Genomic DNA, 23,416 nt, shown 5'->3' with positions numbered 1-23,416 from the left:
TTTGAATATACCAAAAAATTATTAATTATCCGTATTAATGACTTATTTCACACTTCAATTGGCATTCGAATATTCTTTTATCCCTATTATATTTGACTTATCCGTACCTGCCCATTGTAAGGTGATTTTTTTAATTGATAAACCCCTTTTAGGTAAAATATTGATGGACGAAGGGCGTAAATGGTGTTATCAGCACTTTAAATTTGACGACATTAGTCGATAGTCCCAAAGGTCATGCTGCACAGCGTTGGCTTCATTAAAATATGCTCGAAATATGAAGAATGCGTTGTAAATCATCCTGTGACGTGGATATTATTGAGGTCAAGTAATCCCTCATCCTCCTCTGGTCAATGTTTCAAATTCAGACGGAGTTTGCAATGGTGATGAGGAAATTAAAAATCCTTAGTTAAGTTTTTTCATTTCCATTGCGAAAATTTATTGCTTCGTTTCGCCTTTGCTCTGGGGGGTGACTTTCCATAAAGGAAACCGATCGTTATCTAGCGTTGACGTGAATTACATATGCCATTTATCAACAGCTGCGCGTAATCAATGGAAAGTAAACACGTCGAAAGTTTTCCTGAACATGTGCCAAATGCATCCGGTTTAAGCTTAGTGAAAATCATGATGAACTTTGTACGTGATCTTTTTTGTCTTCAGTCTAGTTTTGAATTGCGCTATGTAGTATTTATGTGTTAGTAATGGACTCCCACCAATGAACTGGAGGTGCTTCACTCCGACTTGATCCGAAGTACCTATTTACGAAAATTACGACACCCATGTGCTTATGCGTGCTTCATATTGATGTAAAAAGACCTTATATCTTTCAGATAGATGTTCAATCTATAATTTTTTGCATTATGACCCATTTTCATCTTTATGGACCATAACTGCACTCACCACTTGGATTTATTGACTTAGGTTTACTTAATAATTCAAACCAACCATTTCAACCAACAAAATCAACCAATCTTCACTTTTACGATTTTTTAATTTATGTTTTCTTGGATTTTGGTCGAATGAATGTAGTTGAAAAGAAATCTTACCAAATCATATAGAATGATTCCCGAAACTGTATTACCTCGCCATGGGCGTACCCAACGGGGGGCAGTAGAGGGTACCTGTACCCCCCTAGAAGCAAAACTAAATTGAGTTCAAAACGAAAGTTTTGAACAAATTTCCTTTTGAATAAAAATAGTATTACTACAAGACGAACTAAAATTAAAATAATTATATTTTCTAGCGAATCGTTTTGTAAAGTAATAAAGCGCTGTGATGATTTTCTTAAAATTTTTGTTTCATTAACCTATTCTGAGCTAAAATGTTACCCCTTGAACGACCACGGCTTGCTCACTCCTCCCCCCCCCCCCTAGTTTTGTTCCTGGGTACGCCCGTGTACCTCACGATAGTCGGGTCATGGGATTACTTTAGGTAACGTAGCTATTCCGGAAACGTTACTAGGAGTTGTATATTTTTATTCGATCTCCTCATCGCGTTTGAACGTACCGCTGTTTAGATGTACTCTTATTACCTATGCGGAAATTAGTTTTTTATTGAATCACGTATCTAATGCTATTCCCATCTTCATCTACATATTACCATGCAAGCCACCTACAGAGGTGTTTGGGAGGGGTGAACCATCGCCAACATGCACCAGGGGATTACACTTTACTTCTACGAACATGCACCGCGCAATATGTACGCTACATATGACGCGTAATCTATGGGAATTATCTATATCCTAAATGTGATGGTGGGTTGCGTAACATGGTGGAACTCCTTCATGATGCATAAAGGGTAAGAAAAAAAGACTGCTGTTTTGTGAAACAGGAAAGTCTTTTTTTCTTACCCTTTGTGTATCCATATCCTATTTATGAAGGCAATCCGCCTATGAAACTAGAACATGCAAATTATGCTATTAGAAATATGTACCAGAAAAATCAGAGGCATGCATTGAGTAATACATAAGTTAGTAAACTTCCTAATCTATTTTTCTGTCCTCTCTTTCCTCCCCTGCTTCATTCTGTTATCATATAGCTGTTCCATTTCAGTTTCCTCCTTTGTGCATCTACTGTCCTTTTTTCTCTTTCCGGGCTCTAGCAATCTCTTCCTCGTCCCTTAATCACTTCATCCATTTTCCTCTCTCTTACTTCATCCACGCCTTAAAATCATCAATCCCATGCTTATCTCTTCTTCCCAACGCCCATGTTTCACACCCTTACATCTGAATGCTCCACGCATGTTTCCAGATCGTTATCCATGTATCTACTAAACACTTCTCATGTCGTTAAAAGCTTCCTTGGTCGCGACTACTCGCGATCATCTCCTATAGCCTCAGGTATCTATACTTCAATGTGCTCTTTTTTTTTATTCCACTATTTTCTATCAGTAGTGAAGTCTATAATGCAATATTATATCAAGGGTGGCCAACTAATGGCCTTCGTGATTGCAGTGGAAATGACTTAAAGCTACTTTGTTGACTTTTGCGTTAACTTGGAAAAGAGTTACTCATTGTCGGTTATTGCCATATGATATTGAAAAAAGTAAACGTTGTCTATATAAAGCATGTATAGGAATGTACTTTAGAATTGCATGTGTAATATTTGTGTATCCTTTGTACCTCATTGACTATGTTGTATTTTACAAATAACACGACTTTAGCTTTCACTCAGTAGGTTTTCGCAGGTTTTTGACGCCCCCCTTCTTGTGTGGGCGTTTTCCTGCAGTGGGTTTTTTCGCTGAAGGAAACTACAACCTTATCCTCATGTTTTTTTCCCACAAACAGAAATCTTTTTTCCACAAAATTTTCACATACAGTTGCTCATATTTTTGACATTTCATAAATATTGTATATCCTTTGTATTGTAAACGTTTGTCTACTATTTTTTTAATATGTTTGCATTGACGCTATGGAGGGGTTAGGTGGAAGAGGGGACTTCTTAGTCTAAACCTCGCTCGAATAAAGGCATTTTATTATTATTATTACATTCACCTTATAAACTGAATCAATGAGAATCGATGAAACTATTCTAATTTTGTACATTTATTGGGTCACATTAGTCGTGCTGGGCAATTATTTACTCTGCTCGTCCCTACGTTCTCAAATCTATCTTTGCTATGTCTTCCTTTGCTTAGTCAGGTATTGACAGAGCAGCATTGTCCACTTATATAGTTCTCAGGTTTTGGCTTTTTGTTATTTCTATGACTTGAGGTCTCTGGTCATCTCACTCCAGTAATTAGAGATGATGGAATGAACGTTGAAGTAGTTATCGCATGAAATGTTGTGGGCGTATATTTAGGAGACGATGGGCCTATGTACTTGCTCCTTTCACTTCCACTGCAAGGCTGGCTCTCCGGCGGAGAGATCGAATACTTATATGGAGTCGCTGCTGAGCGACCTTTACGGACCCGTCGTGTTTACGTAATACAACGAAATTCCAGACGTTTCCGGTCTTTCCTTTTGAATCCCATTCGTGAAATTTCTTGATATAGTTCCGTCTGAAAGCATTTAGGCTTAAGCATATTAATTAATTATGCTCCCTGGAAGCCTTAGATTACGTAGATGAGCAAAGCAAGGATTGATTCTAAATCCAGAGTACAGTAACTGAGAATCGATAGCCGATTTGCATCGGTGTCGAGAAATTTATTACTCATTAACTATCATATCATAGAAAAGTGACAAGTTATAGAATCAAACTCTCTAAAATCGTCTGAAACCGTAGGAAAAATTGTCGTAACACTAAATTTTCCATCTATTGCAGTATTGCCAACCTCTATTGGGATATGCCTCTACTTTTTTTGGGGCACTTGCGGGTTAAAAAATCGATGGTAATAAGGAATTTGAACATGTCAAAGAAACTTGTTAATGGCACCAAAGGCATTGTGGCAGCCAATCATCCGCGCTTTATAAAAGTCAGAAAGTCTGGAAGCTAAGAACTGTTTGGTATTCCTATGATTCAATTAAAGTAGGCTAAATATCACCGAAAACCCATCCTTAAGTGACCAGAAAGGACCGCAGGCATTTTCCGAAGAAGTTGGAGATCGGAGCCCCCCAAGGAACGAAAGCGATTCTTATGAAATAAAACCAAATTAAAGTATGTTTTTCGTATCATCGTAATTCCATAAATAATTTTTGAACCCCATACCACGAAAAAGATATTTCTTTATAATTCAAAGCCCTCACTTTTCTTAATTTGTTATCTGCGCAATTATGCTTCACAGGATAATATTAACATTTACTTCGGAAATGAGGGCAGCAATAGCTCCTCTCACCAACAACCACAGATTGATTTGCGCCCTTGGCGAAAATTTTTCATTGACATTTCAAACTATGCGTGTGTGCTGATTGTGATGCTTAATATTAGTACTTCGATCTGATAACGCCGAAATAATCATACATAAAACTGTGTTATTTGTTGGCTCTCTGCGTTTAGAGTAGATTTAAGCTCGAAAATGAAAGGGAGACTTCGTTAATTCCACTGCTTTATTTCGTCCCTACGACATGTTTCGAACCATAGAGGTCATTATCAAGGTACAAGACTAGGTACTCCTTTTTATTTTCGTGCGTATTAACTTACACATAGTTGAGCCTAATACCATTGAACGAAATTGATTTAAGCTGACGAAAAGGGAAATTAAAACTATCGAATTCTGAAGAATGAACTAAGTAAGGTATAGCGAATACGCTCTGTAGGGACAATTTTCGAAGCGACTGGTCTCTCATTAGAATTCGTCAAGGGTGTGCGAAATATGAATACGGGAGAGCGGCCTTCGCCGATGAATATTTACCCGGATGACGTGATTTCCACGAAAGAAAGTTCACAGAGGTCCACCCATTATACTGTGGGTCTAGGTAGTCATCGTCAGCCCTGTAAGCCGTTATTCGCCACTCACTGTTGTGATACCAGATTAAATGTGATGGGAACAGCTAATAGTCCCGTGTTAGTGTATTAAAATAGATTTTGTGTTCTTGTGTCTATTTCCTAATCGTATATTGCTCTCTCTGGGACATATTGTTTTTGTAGCTCCGTCATGGGTTCGCGTATACATTAAATAACCATGGAAAATATATAAGTAACGACTTCAGGCTTCCACTTCCTAGAATTCGATTACATTAATTTGTTACTACTTAACATAGTCTTCTTCAACTTCCAAACAGATAGGGGAAAGGTTGACGACTTTTCAGAAAATTGAACTAATATGAAATATTCTCAAATGGAATTTGTAAATCAATCCATGCGGATTTCTGAATTTTCAGATACACATTTACTACCTGCTAACGCCTGCTTAGCGTATTTCCTACCGCGTAAAGGGAAGTCAGTCGCCTAGTCTAAGAACTTAGATCTCCGGCAATGAATGTGGATTTTCAGAAAAATATGTCTCTTGAGGATCAATTGGTCAGTTTAATTTAAGATATTATTGCTTATGCTAAAAGTAATATTGCGTTAGGTGCTATAATCCTCAAGTTTTAAAATAACTTCAGTTATATTCTTAATTATTGATTAAAAAATGAATTTATAGAATATATATGCTTAATATTTTATAAACAGGATTGGCCATTACTTATTGAAGTGAAAGCCCGTAATTTATGTAGAGAAGTTGTTTGGGCTGTGTCTATTTTTTGTCTAAAAACGACTCCTTATCTGGTGTCACGCAGTTTTGAGGCCTATATCGTCCTCTATTCCTTTTTTCCCGTCAACTAACATGAAACTTAAGCTATGATCAAAATACTATAATACCTCAATACTTTTATCAGCCATTGTTTTCCTTTACTTATGTAATGTCGAGATGATCTCGGGCAGTAGTTGATGCACGTTCTTTTTTATTATTTGTTCGATTAGATTAGTATCTGAAGTTTGTTAATTTAAATAAAGACGCGGTTATCTGCGGATAGATTTTAAATCCGGATGGCATGGGCTTATTCCTTACGAATTAAGTTACTATGTCTGTAGTGGTAGCTGGTAGTGGATATCTCGACGATTATGTGGCTATTATAAATTTACTGTGGAAGGGTACAACCCTTGCATTTGAAATCACGTTCATTGAGGAAACGCATACTCAAAGAGATCGTTAAAACAATGATGGACAAACATGCAGTGATCATATACGCGTATTCCCTTTTCGCCTTATTTCCATCTCCATCGTGGATACCTCGGTGGTGACTGCAATCGATATACAGGGTGTTTCAGGGGGAATCTCCAATACTTCAGGAAATGGTAGGGGAGACAGTTACAAGGATTTTTTGTTCATTTAAATGGGGTCGCAACTCTTAGTTACTGATCTATGGCAACGCAAGCTCATTTTTGGATGCACTTTTCAGTTATCACGAAAACTAATTTTCTTGGATATCCAGCCCTTTCGACAATTTATTTAATACCCTGGATTTTCAAGGACATAAAAATTAAGGTTGGATTAAAAATGTGCTATTGTAATTGTTTGACACAATTAATCTTTGAGCTTAATTAAACGAGAGCTTGGAGCGAATATAAACAATATTATTACTATATCTCAATCTCACGCAATATTGAGATTAATCGTTTCAGACAATAATAATCGCACATTCTCGTCCAACTATAGTTATTTAACTATTATTCACGTCCTTAAAAATCCATGCCATGAATTTGGTTTTTATTGGTTATCCAGTTGTTATCCAAGAAAAACCGAGTTCATGTGTGCCAGTTCATGTATCCAGTGGATACAAAAAAAACGCTTTCGTGGTGCATCCAAAATATATTTGCGTTCCAACTGCTCAATAACTACGGAGTTGCGATCCCATGTTTATGGGCAAAAATGCTTAAAATTGTCTCCCCATACCACCGCCTGAAGTATTGCGGATTCTTCTTGTAATGTTTCTCGCGCCAGTTCGTGTCTGGTCTCGAACTTTAGGCTGTACGTCCGTGGTTCAACTGACTCCCCAAATGGCCTCCGAAGGACGAAGCATTTCAGTGGACCAGTCACTCCGGTTTCGCTACTCAAGTATTTTCTGCCGGATTTGCCGAGGGGCATTATTAAAGCATCTGATTGCTATTTTGAATTTTACCCTCCTCGCCCTCCTACCCTTGGCCCCTATCGGAATGTAATGTTTTGGCACCATGAAAGACCGCGATTTTCACCTACGTATTTTCTGCTCTGTCGAATAAAAAAAATTGCAAACCTAAACATTGGTACTATCCTCTCGTCATACCAATTTTAGATTTTACTGATGTTCTCAAGTTATCTCATGACGAATTAGTTTGAATTCCTACAAGCGGTTGTCATCTCTTACTTATGTAAGTATACTGTTGAATTCTTATTTTACAACGGAGTAAACGTCAATTTTTTATCAAGTTAATATCTATAAATAAGGATAATATAGTCGTTTCAGATAGAAGACAGCACAAATAAAATTCTAAGCCTCTAAAACATTCCTCCTCATTTTATCCACATCTACCGTTACAGTGAGCATTTATATTTATGTATGTAATTCCGTTGGCTGCTTTTTATTCTAAAGCTTTTTTTCTATCTATGGCAGTACGTTTTGTGAATGGCCTGAATTCTGCCCGTAAAATTTTTCTTCTATGTATTCCGTCACCTTTACCGTGAAAAGACTTAGGGAAACCAAGTAATAACCTAAATCATCCATTATCTTTTTCCAAAACGAAATTAAACAGAAGTGGTCTTTTCTTACTAAGCATCATCATCATTTACGTGATAATGCATATTGATTTGATAGCGCTAAGAATCTTTCTCTCCTAAATCTTTCCTCTCGTATTACGATAACACCGCATCCACCGAACCTAAGCCATGTTCTGTCGCATCCGATTAATGCCTTCTCTAAATGTAGAGTCAGATTTTACTGTCATCGGCAACCTCCTTTTATTGCCAACAGTCTCGCGACAACGAAGGAGAGCTGATGGTCATGTCGACAACTCGGTTGCGCAAGTTGTTGGCACACTTGCTACATTCTCGACGTCCTCCCGTTGTCCGATGACCCCTGTCTCGGAATACCCATCTAAGCTTGATAATTTTCAATTTTTCAGACTTCCAAGCACTTCCATTTATGCTTCGAACGAATAGTTAGTTGTTTACAATCGCGGTTGATCGGTGTCGTCATGGTCATGACTGCAGCAAGGGCAGACTGAAAGGAGGAGCAATAAGAAGGTAGGAAGTAGGCCTTAAAAAAAAATAAGACAACTTTCCCCTTGAAGGCGGGAGGCTACGAGCTCATGCCACCTCACGCCAGCCAATAGGAGAGCGAGGTTCCCAGACCACGTGATGACATGCCCACCGCGTTCCCGAGAATGCCTTTCACAAGAGATTCCAACGCGTGGGTTATTACGTGTATCGGCGCAAAAAAAAATGAGAGGCGTCTTCTTTGACGATAGTAATCTATTCGGCACTAATTCTTCTGAATTACATGATTCACCCAACGTGGCCCTGAAGGCATTCTGGAATTATTTTTTTATGATGTGGAATGAGTGAGACATCAAAGGCGGCAAAAAATGGAACTTTTTTTCGTAATATCGGGAAGCTGCCAAAATCCTTAATCGGGTGGAAATCCGAAAACAGTATTTATAACGAGGATTTTAGTGTTTTAATTAAGTTTGCTTGATTTCTTCTGCATTATCACTCCTGTATTTGGAATGAATTCTTATACAATCCAGTATAAATAAAAAAATAAACAGTAATCATTACAGCATTTCAACAATTCGAAGATTTTTTGACGCAGTTATCCACTCGATTCTCCAATCGGGTAAACTTTAAACACCTAAAAAGCTCATCTCTTTCACGTCTACATTTATCTGTTCGATGTATTCTATTCGAGGTCTTCCTATTCTGTTCTTTTCATCCACTTATACTTCGACGATTGTTTTTACAAGTTAATGATGCATTAAGGTATGGCCGATTTAGTTGTTACTTCTTCTTAAGTTTTCGTTCGAACCATCCTGCAACTCTTCCTAGGACTTCTTCTTTATTCACTCGCTCGAACCATTTAATTTTATTCATTCTTTAAAAAAATGAATAAAAATTTAAGATATTGAACATTATAATACCTTTCTTTCATCTGAAACTGGTTTATAATATGCATATTTTTACATAAGGCCGGTTGATTTTCGATGGTTATTTCATTTACTCATTGCCTCGCTTTACGCATGTATTATATTTAATAATATTCGATTGTTAAAAGGGGTACCTCGCCGAAGGTGGCTCTAAAAAAGAGGTCATTAAACTTGCAATCAGAGCTGCCCTACTTAGTGCGAGGTTTTTTTTAGGCATATCGTATGTTTTGATTCCAGCATTTCATTTTTTTTCTAACATAGGATTCAAACCACGCGCGAAAGAAATGAACCACCCCATTAGCATGTGCCAGCTGACGTGGAAGTTGTGACGGTAGTCTGCCAAACAGAACTGCCTCCACGTGGAGGTGAAAATTACCGTTAGGGAACTCACTAGGGGATAAAATGCCAGTCTTGGCGACTTTTACTTTCTTTTATTCTTGAGCGGTAGAATTGAAAGATATGCATCACACGCGAATGAATGAGAACAGTTTGCTTTTCACTGAAAGCGGATGCCGCATCAATCGTTACATTTACTCAAGTCTTTTCTTTGCCACACACTATAAATTATTACTTTGGTGGAGTCAAGTGATATGATTAGATGTGCTGGTGTCATATGCGTCATGGTTTTTCGAAGCCATTGCTTCCCTCCGCAGTGAATACGTTTTTGGCATATCCTGCGTCGTCATTGTATTTTTAAAACGTATTTTCCCTTCAAAACATTTAAATAAATATAGCGACTGCAATCTTCATTGCATTTATGGTCTTCCATTGTAATCCATCCAAAGGGTCTTTCGAATAAAGTAGCTTCGTTTCTTCTTTAGAGTTTTGATTTTAATGCCATCGTGTCTCTGCACCGAGGCTAAAATTATCTTGGAATATCATTAGCTTACTTCTATTAATATTGGGAAACTAATTCAGTTAAAAAATCATGTCAATTCTAATGCCTAAATCCAAACCAGCTTACCAAATTTTCTCTCTATCACGGCTATAAACTAGTCCTTGATGCCTTACAATCAAACATTTTTTTGCTATGTTATGTGTAATCTATTTAATGATCTGCCTGAGACTCGAAAAGATCAAATAATAATCAATCGTAAAACCCCTAATTTGAGAAAATAGCGTTTTTTTCGACTTGGGAATGTCAATCTATTGTCGTGGTACTTGAATGATTGGTGGTGGGAATAACTTAGTTTCACCCAAATCCATCATCATTTTTATTAAATTTCGGGTGAAATTATTTACTTGAAGCCTATCGTTCAATATTTGTGCTTTAATTATTAAAGCACAAATTAATAAAGTTTAATTATTAAAGTTAAATTCATTAACACGCCGTTATAACTCAACTTTTAATTGACTGCTCGGTTGAAATTGACTTAAAATTGACTGCGCTACACAGTATTATACGAGGGAGATTCTGGGACAATTTGATATAAGTTATGAAGTGAATTTAGGTCAAAATGTTCAATTAATGCCGTCCTCTCATTATTGCAAAATATCATAGCTAAAATGAAAATTTGGTGTTAACAAGTCGTTTCAAGATTGCTATTTCGGTAATAAAATCTAATTCTATGAAGACAGCCATCTTGAAATTCTGTAAGGGAAGCTCTGGGTAGCCTTGATGTCTTACCCACGAATCTTGTGGCCTGGGTGAGAGTTGTAGGACAACCTCACTCTTCCATTGGACTATGAATATAGTTTATGAAGGTAGGGGTCGCCAAGAAAACAGAGAACACCCAGATGGTGACTATGAACCTGAGACTGCTAAGTAAGTAAGTCCCTATAATGGGGAAAAATAAGTCAGCAATTTGGAAGAAGAATTCGCGGAAAGTTTGCTTCAAATAAATGTAAGTATACGAGGTGGACCGCTATACGTGAATAAAAAGTTCTTCTTGAGTGATAGTAAATCATCAGTCGGTTTATTATGTTGACTTTCAAACAGAGATCTGTTTGTAAATGAATTATCAAGACTTATTTGATGGGTAATTTTTACCCATGACTTTCTGTGGCATTAGTTCACCCTTTATAATCCAATGTTGCTGCTAAGCAACATCAAAAATGTATACAATTTACGCTGGATTCAGGAAAGATTTAAACTACGTATTTTTTGTGCTGAGAAGTTCAATGGAGAATTATAAATAGCTGCCACAATAATTCTGATTGAGTAGAAAATTTTCACATTTTCAAAATGAAAAGTCTTCAAATTTAATTTATCCCAGAAGCAGCTCTGCGTTATATAGGGTTAATGCTTCTATGAGGCTAATAAAGTCTTCAATGAGTAAGATACGCATCGAAGTAATTAATTTCGCTGTATGTGTTCATCACGAGACGGCTTTCTAAGATATGATATTTACTGACTCATCATAGTAAAAATGTGAATGTATTTTTTGCCACTGGTCTCGTAAAGGGACTCCAAAAGGCCTTCTCTTCCGGAATATATTTAGCCAAAATAGTTTCCCTCGCGGGACTTCTTTTTTAGGGAAGTCAATGAGATGCCATTTGCGTTAAATTAATTCAAATTTATTCATCTAAGAATAGCCTCATGATTGGAAAAATATTCAGCCGAAGCGTCAAACTTTACCAAAAAAGCTCCCAAACCTCAAAAATAGGTCTTAATCGATTTCAACGATCTTATTTTATATGTGGGGTCAGATTTCAGGAAGTATTTTTATAAGAAGTATGGAGCTCAGGAGTACTCAATGGCTCCTGTTGGAATTTAACTTTTGGTTTAGAAGCTGCATTTAATATTTATCTTTTTATTGAATCTTTCTTCTGGAAACATTAGAAACAAATAAATCCATGCTGTACTTTCGACATCGGAAACAACGTCTACTTATTTCGCATATAATGTTCATTTACTAATGGGCTTCATTTTTTAAGAGATTGATTAAACGAATTCGATGTTTTATTTAAGTCATAATGGCTCCGTAACGTAGCTAACCTCTAAGAGGCTAAGTGATGCTTGTGGAGGCACGTCCGGCAATGAATGGTAGAATTATGCTATTGGTAAGTATGAATTTTTGTGTCCATTTTTTAATATCGCGGAATTTCTTAAAAAATTATCTTTGGATCAGTGACATGCGTAGCTATTTTTAAGCTTAAAACTATCTGAATACCAGTTGGAATAAGTTCTGTTATTTGCTAGACAATTGTGAAGCAACTGTATAGCAACTGATCGTCAATTAATTTTAATGTCGATGTCTCCAAATGTCTTAATTTGATATTAGTACTGGAATTTGCTCTTTTTTAATGGCAATAAGCATTTGCGATATAAATTAAATGTTTTCCTGCATTTGAGAGCCTTCATAATCAACTGCGGTTAAGCATAAATTGTCTCGAATTGATCGAGGTAAAGAGGCCTACGAAAATTTATGAAGTGTCTACGTAATGTTTTTATATTCGTGAATCATGTTAGGCTGTCCATAATTTTGATTTCCTATCTATTATTAAATTTTCATTAATAAGAATTCATTCGTTTCTGGGCAATTCCATGCGTGACGGAATTACCTTTGGAGAGAATGGGGAACATGCACAATTTTTTATAACCAGATGAATCGGAAGACCACTATCTAAAATGGATTTGGTAAAAATTTCACAGGTGGCCTGCGGTTTTTTACTGAGATATCACTCTTTTAAAATAATTATTTCTCAGCAGCCTGAAAACACTGCGTCATGGGGCAATGGACGCGTGACGTCACAGAACGATATTGCTAGAGACTATTGTTTACATTTTCACAAGAAAGTAAGTGGATGCTAAAGATGGAACGGCATTTAGGGTATTTTATTGCTTTTGTTTCTTAATTAGTGATTTTCACTAACCTTAATTGATTATTTCATTCAAGTATAACAAGCATAATGGATGTAAACGAGAAAAAAGAGAGAAAGGTTTACAAATCTTGTGTCGTGCCCTGTTGCTCAAATACCTCAAATTCCACGCCGAAGGAGGTTTTCATTTATGTCCCGAAAGATTCGAAGAAGAGATTAAAATGGTTGAGACGTAAATTCTATATCGAAATTATCAACAGCTTTCTGTTGTGAGGATCATTTCGGCGTACGTGCCAGTAAGGTTGCAAATTTTATTTTTGTGAGTTAAAAAATATTGAATTGAGCCAAAGGATGTTAATGCCACATAATATAAATTGAAAAGTTACAAACAATCACATCAAAGGAAGAACTTAATTATGAACGGAAAAAGAGTTATTATATTTCAAGAAAAGTATTATTATAAGATTTTTCTACCGTGTTGATGGAGACTTTCGCGGGGTGGTGCAGCATGCGCAGCAAGGTTTTCGGGTTGACCTTGCTGCGCATTTTTCTACCGGTTTAAGTACGTGTGCATGGAGCTTTGATACTTGCATTTTTCAATTCATATATATAGATAATGAGCACAGGTTCCAGTGGCAATGAAGCTGACAAACTATGTGAACTTGAAGCTGAGTCAGAGGATGACCGGGAGAGTAGTTCAGGTATTTCCTCTCAAGTGACATCAAGTGTTGGGGTTCAAGTACGCACTAAATTCAGGAGTAAACAAACGCAAATAAAGACATGTGTTTCTGATAGGGCGACACCACAAAAAAAATAAAATCTGTAAATACCCAGACATCCCCCATTCAAAGTTTGAAGAGAAGGAAAGTCAGTGAAACTTGTGAGGAGTCGAGCTCTGAGGAGGATATGAGTGAAGAAGATGAGTACAGTTTTTCTGATAATTCATCTAATGACTCAGAAGCTGAATTTCTTAATGAAAATGACTCAGTTGAAAGAAAGCTAGTAGCAATTGCAGGAATAAATTTAATTAATAGAAACCCTAAGCTATAAATGGGTGTACCTGAAAACTGTAGCTTCATTCTGGGCACTCTTCAGAGAAACACAAATTTACATATGTCCATGATCATGCTAACTCTAAAAACGATTAGACTAAATGAATGCTTTACTATTCTCTCTGACGAGTTTAGCATATCATTCAGCACAGCTAGTAGGGTGTTCCATGATGCTGTTCCAAAAATATCCCAATGTATGAAACAGCTCATTATATGGCCAGCCAAGGAAAAGATATTAGAGTTACTGCCATTACCATTTCGATCAAGGTATAGCCATGTACAATCAATTATTGATTGCTTAGAAGTAGAGATAGAAAAACCATCGGACCCTGTAAAACAAGCTCTAACATGGTCGGAATACAAGTCTGCAAATACTCTGAAGTAATTGGTGTCTAGCACACCTGATGGATTAATAAATTACATATCTAAGGGCTTTTGAGGTCGGATATCTGATTCACTGCTTGTAGAACAATGTGATTACTTTGAATACTTGCCTTCTCATTGTGCTGTGATGGCTGATCGGGGTTTCAAACACATTGATAGCTTTCTTGGTACAAAAGGCTGCACATTAATTCCACCCCCCAGTGTTAAGGCTGAAGTTAAGAGCACCAAAAAGGAAGTAATGGAGACGAAAAAAATTTCCAGCTTAAGGATTCATGTTGAGCGTGTTATCAGACGCATTAGGGAGTTTAAAATGTTAGTGCCTCATGCCTGTATAGATCACAATCTTATTACCTTGATGGATGATGTGATTATTATATCTTGTGGCTTAATTAATCTTCAGGCTCCATTAATAAAGTAGCATCCTTGAAAAAATGCCGACAATGAAAGGGAGTGCAAAATAAATTTATTACGAAAATATAACAAGAAGGATATGGGGCCAGTTCTGGGGTAACTAAAAAACTAATCATGTTTACAGCTGTTGAAAAGAATAGGAAAAATATTTTTCTCCCAAAACCTTGTGGCGGCAGTCACAACATTCTTTACAAAATCATGGTCATACTCAATCCATAGACAAGAAATATTCTTTGTCTTCTCAAAATCAGGAGCAGCAACACTAAGTGCAGCTCTTTTTTCTTTTTTTCAGAGATAGTGTCATTTTATGAGACACATTTAGTTTCCTAAATGCCGAATCGTATTTTTGGTGAGTGAAGATGTTGTAATAATTCAGAATTATTTAGGCATTGATCATACCTGAAACATATTTGTACATTAGTCTATTATTTCATTACTTATATGCAAACGACTATGGAGCTGATATAAGAGAACCGCATGATAAGTTTGGTATTAAATTTATGGATAACTAATAATTAACCGCTGATGAAGGATAGTTTATTTGATTTCAAAAATAAGTATTTATAAACAGAAAACAATGTTAAAACTTAAAAATTTTCCTATGCATTAAATAGCTTGCTTACCTGTTTGCTTTCACTCCACGCCTCTCGGCGGCGACGAAAGAATCACTGTTTTTAAGGAAGGCGGCCACCATAAAGGAGTCAACCATAGGTAAATTGTCTGACTGCGCCTTCTTAAATCCCACTTCAGTCATTTTGTCAATCAGTTTTCTTTTCACCTCATTACTCCAACAATCCCCCTCTTTTTCCATCAACAACTCCCTAACGACATTAAAGATCTGTATTCATTGATAAACAGCAGTATTTAGACATCGAATTTTACGGAGAACTGAGGCCACTGAGACTGAATATTGCTCGGTGACGTCAAGCCAATGAGAAAGCGTTCCGGGTCACGTGACTTTCGTCGATTTTTTTTAGAATTTCATTAGCATTTTACAGCATTTGGGATTGACGTAGACAACTTTGGCTTATATATTCGGATTGGTGAGAAAATTCTCTATAAGATAGGCTACAATAACGGAAGAAACAAAGTTCATGCATGTTCCCCATTGTGCAATAGGATATTTCGATAAAATTGTAAAATAATAAAATATTGAAACCTTTCTCACTGTGCATTGTCAAAAGTCTTTTATGAAGATGATGATCATGTAGAGAAAAGAAATTAATCACCAAATATCTTCTAAATTTGTCTAATGTGTGCCTGTGACGGAATTACTCCCACGTCAACCTGCTTGGTGTAATGACTTCAAACATCTTCAAACTCTGTGAATCTAAGATGAATTTTAAAACTTTCAATATGGCTATGAACAATGTTTAAGGCATTGCTTATGATCGCACAGTTTGTCAAAACTAGAAATCATTAATATGTATATAACAGTCAAAAACAAACACGTGACGGAATTACCGTGACGGAATTACTGTGACGGAATTACCATGACGGAATAACCAATTGTTTAGACTTGTTTCAAACTCAAAGTATAGGACCATTTAACTTCTAACAACTCTGAATTAATAGTCAACAATTATGAAAAGGTAAAGCAAAAAATGTAACTTCTGCATAATCAAATAACAAGTAATGACATAAAGCAATAGTTAAAGGTGAAAAATATTTTTATTCTTTTACATTAATTTTTATTTTACTGCCCATTCACTGCATTATGAAAAACGTAACTAGTGCGCTTTCCAGCCATGTGAAGTTTAGGCTGATGATCAAGGTGAACGACGTCCCTTTTGTCAATCCAGCATCTGTCTTCTCTCTCCGGAAATACGTACACCATCCCCTTGCCGTCATTTCGGCGTAGGTTCAGTACCTCATAACAATCGGTATCGTCATTTGGTACTGAAGCTATTTGTGCTACATACATAAGTTTTTTCTTCTTGCCACTATAGCTGGCCAATATAAAAGTTCCAACTGCCAAGGTCTTCATTGAAGCGATATCACACCTATTATATTTTTTTATGGATTTCTGATGGCTAAAATGAAATGTCGTGTAGTTTATTGCTTCGGTATAAGGTTTGAGTAAGACAGTATGCCTGTTTACTACTACAACATTATGGGTATTCCTGGTACCCAATATGCTAGATTTCCCATCGTTCCTGATTTTCTTTTCTATTGGTCTGTAGTTCATTACTTGAAATATACTTGATTTTAATTTTATCATTTTTTGCACAACAGTATTCAAACAAAGTCTTGGCTGATGAAATCTTGGCTTTTCCCGATAATATGGCAAGTCTTGCTTGTCTTTTAATTTCACCTCCAATTCCATCCACTGCACCTTTACCATGACTACTAGCAAAGAAATTCCACTCAAGTTCTTGTAGAGAAAACAATTCATGTAAAAAAGCAATGTTTTCGAATAAGTACCTCTGCTTGAACTGGCTTGCTGCCCCATCAGAAAAGCATCTCACTTTATTGATGCTTGGATGCATGGTGCGTAGTTCTTGAAGTAATGATCTCAAAAAAACCATCTACTGCATATTTGTCATGAGTCAATTCATCTGAAACTATTACAAACGACTGACAAGCATCCTGGGTCCACATATAAGCCGTCAAGAGAGTAACTTGCTGGTGGTTCCAATGAGCCGCTTGAATTTCATTTTGGTCGATTATGGTAAAGTTTTCTGCGAAATCAACTTGAATGACAGCAGTCTCCTTGTCGCAATTTAACTTCGCATCCTTGAAGGCTGAACTTTGCTTTCTTTTGATGAATGCCTTTTGAAAAAAATCAGTTGACTTTCGAGAACATTCAAACAATCTTCAATTGTACCCTCATGGATATTTTTTTCAGATCTGATTCCTCTTTTCTCCCATTGTTCCCACCTGATTTCAGTCTGGGGATTTTCAAACAAATCACAGAAGTTTCTTAACTTGACTAAACATCCTTCACATTCACCTATCATGCAAGATTCTAACTCTTGGTCACATGAAATAGCACCCAAAAAAGGTCTGAATTCAGTGGGTACAACGAGTTGTGCATCTCCTGACTTTGACAGGGCCTTCAACAAAAATCTTAGATTTTCATGATACTTACAAGTGCAAGTCGTGTGAGGTACATCCGTCAAACATTTTATGTAGGTAGGACGCAAGCTACAGAACTTCGAAAATCCACATTTGAGATCTGGATGTTGTTGTCTTGAATAATAGTATGCTTCTTTCTATGTCATAAGCATATACCGTTTCTGATGCTTTATTTTGCTGCCATCTGGCTGCCTTGAAGTTACAAAATCTTTTTGTCCTGGACACATCCAACTGATTGAATCTTGCAAATAGAAGTTCTGAATTATGTTTACAAAATCATCATGAGTTACCTTTTGGGTCTTAGGTGGAGAGGGTTCATCATATTGTAAGTTGAGATATTGCAAAACTCTCTTAACTTTACGCGGACTCTTAGGGAGACATTTTTTGATTCTGCTTACAGCTTTTCCTAGACTTTGCCTACTTTTGTATGGAGATGTTAAAATGGAAGAGGTTTGGGCTTCATAACTTGGTTGGGTTGTGGATATTCTATTTGAGTCTCCTGGTTTCTCTGATGCACTGTCTCTCAGTTTTTGTTTGAAGCGGCGTTGAGCTAATCTATTTTTTTCTTTCTGGTCTTTCATTTGCCTCTTATTCATCTGCTGCTTTATTCTGCTTTTCCTCTCTCTATCCTTTTTTTCATTTCTTCATGTAATCCTGCTTCTTTTCTTCTCTTTCTACTATCACGCTGTCTTTCTGCAGGTGTTTTAGCCATTTTTATGTATTACACTTCTACCTGGAAAGAATTAAGTGGATAAGATAAAGATTCTAAGGACAGTTTCTAGAGGTTAATTTCCATTTCTGTGATTCGATAAGGAAATTTAAACATTGATTCTTATTGTAGAGCCTACTCATGCACATTTACTATATACGTTGCCCATTTCAAGCTATATTTTCGCATGGTTGAGATAAGGAGACTATATATTCAACCGCACTTAAAATATTTTTAACAGTTCACCTACAAAAAAAATATCCCTTTACCTAACATAACCTAATGATAAAGTTAAATATACAACATGAAATATCAGCTTAGACGTTGGAGATAAGGTAATTTATTCAACACAGCTATCTAAAAATAATGCTTATTAAAAACAGACATCACCTAATTTTAGGTAATTCTGTCACAGTAATTCCGTCACATCGCAGTAATTCCGTCACGCTGCCATGTGGCCTAGAGTAAGCATTTTTGAGAGAATCTAAAATTAAAACCTTAGAGAGTGTCAGAACCTACCTTTCCAGGAAGAAAATTATCCCTCTTTGATAATAAATAGTGATAGAATAAAAACAATTTCGAGTTTTTGTGACGGAATTACCATTTATGCACCTGCACATACATACATATTTTAAAGTCTTTATACATTGCATATTTAAGGTGATGTTTGTTTTAAAACGTTGCCAAAGCTATACAACATAAAACATAAAGCTCAATAAAAAACAGCTTATCTTCTTTGTTGATATATATTTCACTTTAAACTATGATAAAGTAGTTCATTACCAATCCTTGGCTGCCATCTTGAATTCAACAATCAACAAATGAGTAACTAAGTTATTTGAACAAATTAAATACCGATTTCATAAAATTCAATCATTTAACTGTTGATATATCCAAATAAAATATTTCCCAACTAAATTTTAATTTGAGAGAAAAAGTTGACATTTTCATGGAAATGCCCTTCTATCAATCTTAACTGAATTTACTGGGAATTTTCTGCTGCCGTAACTTCCAATACGACCGAGTATGTACCATAACTGGAGAGGTTTGGGTAGGGAAACTTTGAAATCAGCAAACCAGTACCTACCTAATAAAAGACAAATAAGCGTTATAAATACTCACTGGAATCAATAGATTGTGAAGATTTTTTTCATAGTCAGCAAATTCAGTGATCAATTGATTGAATCATTTTTCACTTTTATCGCATTTCAATAATTTTATTCATTATTTACAGTTGCTGAAGCGGTATTAATGCACTAACGTGAACTTTGTGGTGCATAGGTTTTAGGGCACAATAAATATTTTCAGCTATATTTCTCCGTGAAATCTTTGATACTTATACTTGAGTGTGAGCCTGGGCCTATTGGATTCTGCTCTGGATAATAATCTAGCGAAATTAGGTCTCTTCCATTAAACTGGTTCGACATTCACGTAGAACCAAGCTCTGAAACGTGAAAAACCCGCCAATGCGGGATTCGAACTCGTGACCCCAGGTTTATTAGGCGAGGACCAACCCCGCCGCCAACGGGCCTTGCGGGAGTCATAAAATCGAAGCCTGCTTTGTCTCTTATGCTCCGGGGAGTGAAGAATGGTCTTTACTAGCTCTTTTAGAACTGGGACAGCAAAACCCCCTTGCCAAACATGGTCGACACGGGTTCGTCGATTCGCGAAGCGTCGAGCAAATGGCCCGTGGGTGATGACGCCAGGTTGCAAGTGGATACAAGGATATCCGCAGATCCACTTTGTCAGGGTTCGTTGGCACCGTCTCGTCTCAGTCTGCTGGGTGTACCATCCTCGGAAGTAATGAGCTGTGTTTCATGCGATAAGAAGTTGCCAAAATATGGCCGTCATCAAGGAAAAATATCAAAACCGTAGTGCACCGTCGCTAACCCACCGCGGAAGGGTTATATGGAACGGTTATATGAGTACTTTGGGAGCGGAGGAGACGTTGGAGGTAATGCGCGCGGAACGGAGGAGATCGAAGTATAAGATGGGGAAAATAAGTATTTTCCGTCGCACCACTAAAGCTCGTGGTGCAACATTGTAATGTCTTCAAGATATAAAGTGTTGGTCAGTGGCATCCCAGAGTGCACTCATTCCACATAACTGTATTCGGGTTTTACGAAATTTATTGGTTTGAATATCACGACTATGCCTTCTTTTTTACTGTATTCTGATGGTTTCGTCCCTTTCATATTTGAATTTCCTTATTTTACGTTCACATTTCACGCCGTTTTTCTAAGAGTTTATGATTTGATTCACCCGATTACGGCGTGGTAAAGTGGCAGTTCGACATATTGAAATAAAAGGTATTTGCACTTTCCAACTGTTATTTTAATGCGTACGACACGTTTCGGTTAACAGAGCCATCATCAGGTACAAGACATCACAGTACATGAACTCATTTACGGTGATGTCCAGAGCCTAATATCAACGAAAATTTAATCAAAATTTTGACAGAGGGCAAGTTTCTGTAGTTAAACTATTTCTCATTGAATCAAATCATAAGTTCATAATGAAATAATAGGTTCTTTGCACTTTTCCACGATTATTTTAATACATACGATGCGTTTCGGCTCACGCAACCATCATCTGGTATGAGACATCGCCACTCTGTAAAAATCTTCTATGTGGTATAATTTTCTCGCCAATCAAGGGTTTGTACAAGTAAACACACCGTGTAAAATGGCCTTATGAGCTTCGTAGGTATTTTCAGCTTTATTTCCCTTTTCCCTCCACAAATAATCTCATTATTGCGTGGATCACAATCCAAAGTGACTTTGGAAATGAATATTTCAGGTATTGTGTGTCGCAGAATTTCCTCGAATTATTCGCACTATTTATATAATTTCTGTCGTGCGTGCTGCGCCGAAACTTCAATGTCATTGCTGTCGTAAGGTTTGAACTGTAGAGGAGGGCGTTGAGGGAGGTGGCAACTTTAGGCTTCAAAATTCTAAAAAAAAAGTGCGATAAGTGTGGTGTGTGAAAAAACTGGAAGGATAACGGGTCTGGAAAGGCGAGTTGGCTTCGAGAAGTTGAAACCGTGGTTGAGGGCGTGGCAGCATTTCGCACAAGGACGAACACCGGCGCGGCGGCGGAGGGTGTAAGTGCGGGGGCTGTGGTCCGCGCCTTGCGGCTAAAGGACTTCAGTAGGTACATTCCATCCGCGCCGCCAGCTTGAAATACTCCCCTTTCAGGAGGAACATTTTTTGTGTGTCAGGAATGCCTCCTATGACGAAATTCAATCACATGCGCTTTCATCATAGATGAGTAAATGCACTAGAAATATTAAGTGGGCTTACTCACTCTTTGAATTGAAATTGTAATCAGCCACAAGTACATATCATAATTTTAATTATGACTACCAATTGCAATTTAAAAAATAGAAGTAGTTGCTGTAACATGAACAGTTACAATCACTCGTTTGAACCTTTTGTGAAAGGTTAATGCGCAGTAGCAGTAATCAATTATACAGCGCCTTTTCAGCTACAATTTTAATGCAATGCATTTGTGTATTAACAAAAAGTCAAATTATATCTAGGATTCATTTTTTGAATTAATGATATGCGTATAATTATTGTAGTTAATCTCACGCACTATCACTTGGCCTTGTCACGTCGGTAAACTTGCATGTGGAAAGTAATGGTTCTTCTCTGAAAGCAATGAGCTGTTTTAAGTAAAAAAAATATTGATGAATTTAAGTATTGATAATTTTTTTAATGAAACGATTACTAGTAAATATTACCCAACAAATGCAATCGTTGTCAGAAACTCACGAACCGTTTTGTTTTTTATCCCGCATGTCAGTGACTACCCTGCGATCTCTGAATTTCACTTTTACTGACATAAGCTTGAAATAGTAATGGGTGATCTCAAAAAGCTGAACGCTGACAGATTTTCAAAGAATTTTCTAGCCGAAAGGAAAGAAAAACTTAATCCTGTTTTCTATCTCACAAGAAGACAGGAGTGAAACGTTAGAAAATGGATGCCAGAGCGGATGGAAGGATCAAAAGCTATCAGTGTGTGCCAGCGGAAAAAACTCATGGGCCCGGGTTGATGGACATTCGCTGGAACTTTTCAGGGGCATTTCGACACATGCTGGAACACTTCAAACGCCCATGCGTTAAACCGCGCCCACCCTTGCTGTCAATCATGCGAGCTCTAGCTTTCCTTTTTACCCTATCTAATATTTCTATCTTGAAGTCTTTCCACCGTTTGTCATTTTTAGTGAAATTCTATTCCGTGAAGCGGTGCATTCCGAGGTTTAGAGGACGCATCACTCCTGCTTTACCGGTTTGTTTTCGTGAAATATTGCTAATTTAAAACTTATGCTATCATTTTTCATATTTCAGGGTATACAGAGTGGACAAAAATTGTCATTTATGATCTCGAATGCTTTGCCATAGGCATATGCCAAAGGCATACGCAAGCAAGCCATGAGTTGTCTATAGCATCCGCTAACATGGCAAAATGCCTGTATTTCATAAATTTTGCGTTTTCGAACTAAATATAATTTATAATTTTGGTTCCTACTGGCTTCAGATATCCAGGGTTAAAATTTCGTGGCATAATTTTTCTCCACCCCGCACATTATGGATCTCGTCAACATTTGCCTGTGTCCCAAATTTGAAAAGTTTACATCAGCACACTCCTATGTAAAATGAAAATATAAGAGAAGGTTGTTGTTGACAAAGGACCGCTGTATAAAATCTGGATTCTTCAAGATGAATTACATTAGGAAAAATACGTAAATTATTAGCGATTAATTAGTCGCCGAAAAAGCAAAATACGGCCGGTGGCAAGGGACTGATGCGTACTCTTAATTTCATTTCACTCTTCATTCTTTTTTATCAATAATTCACTAATTACTTTTATGCTTATTTATGTCAAAGGTCCGGATTCTCGGATGCAGGTGATGATCTCGCTTATTCCGGCTATCGAAAAATTTGTTTATATCATTGTCCCTATGATGCCATGAGTGCGCT

This window comes from Ischnura elegans, chromosome 5 (assembly GCF_921293095.1).
Source record: "Ischnura elegans chromosome 5, ioIscEleg1.1, whole genome shotgun sequence".
NCBI classification, from domain to species: domain Eukaryota; kingdom Metazoa; phylum Arthropoda; class Insecta; order Odonata; family Coenagrionidae; genus Ischnura; species Ischnura elegans.
The sequence above is the reverse complement of the archived record's forward strand: the minus strand, read 5'-3'. Positions refer to the sequence as shown.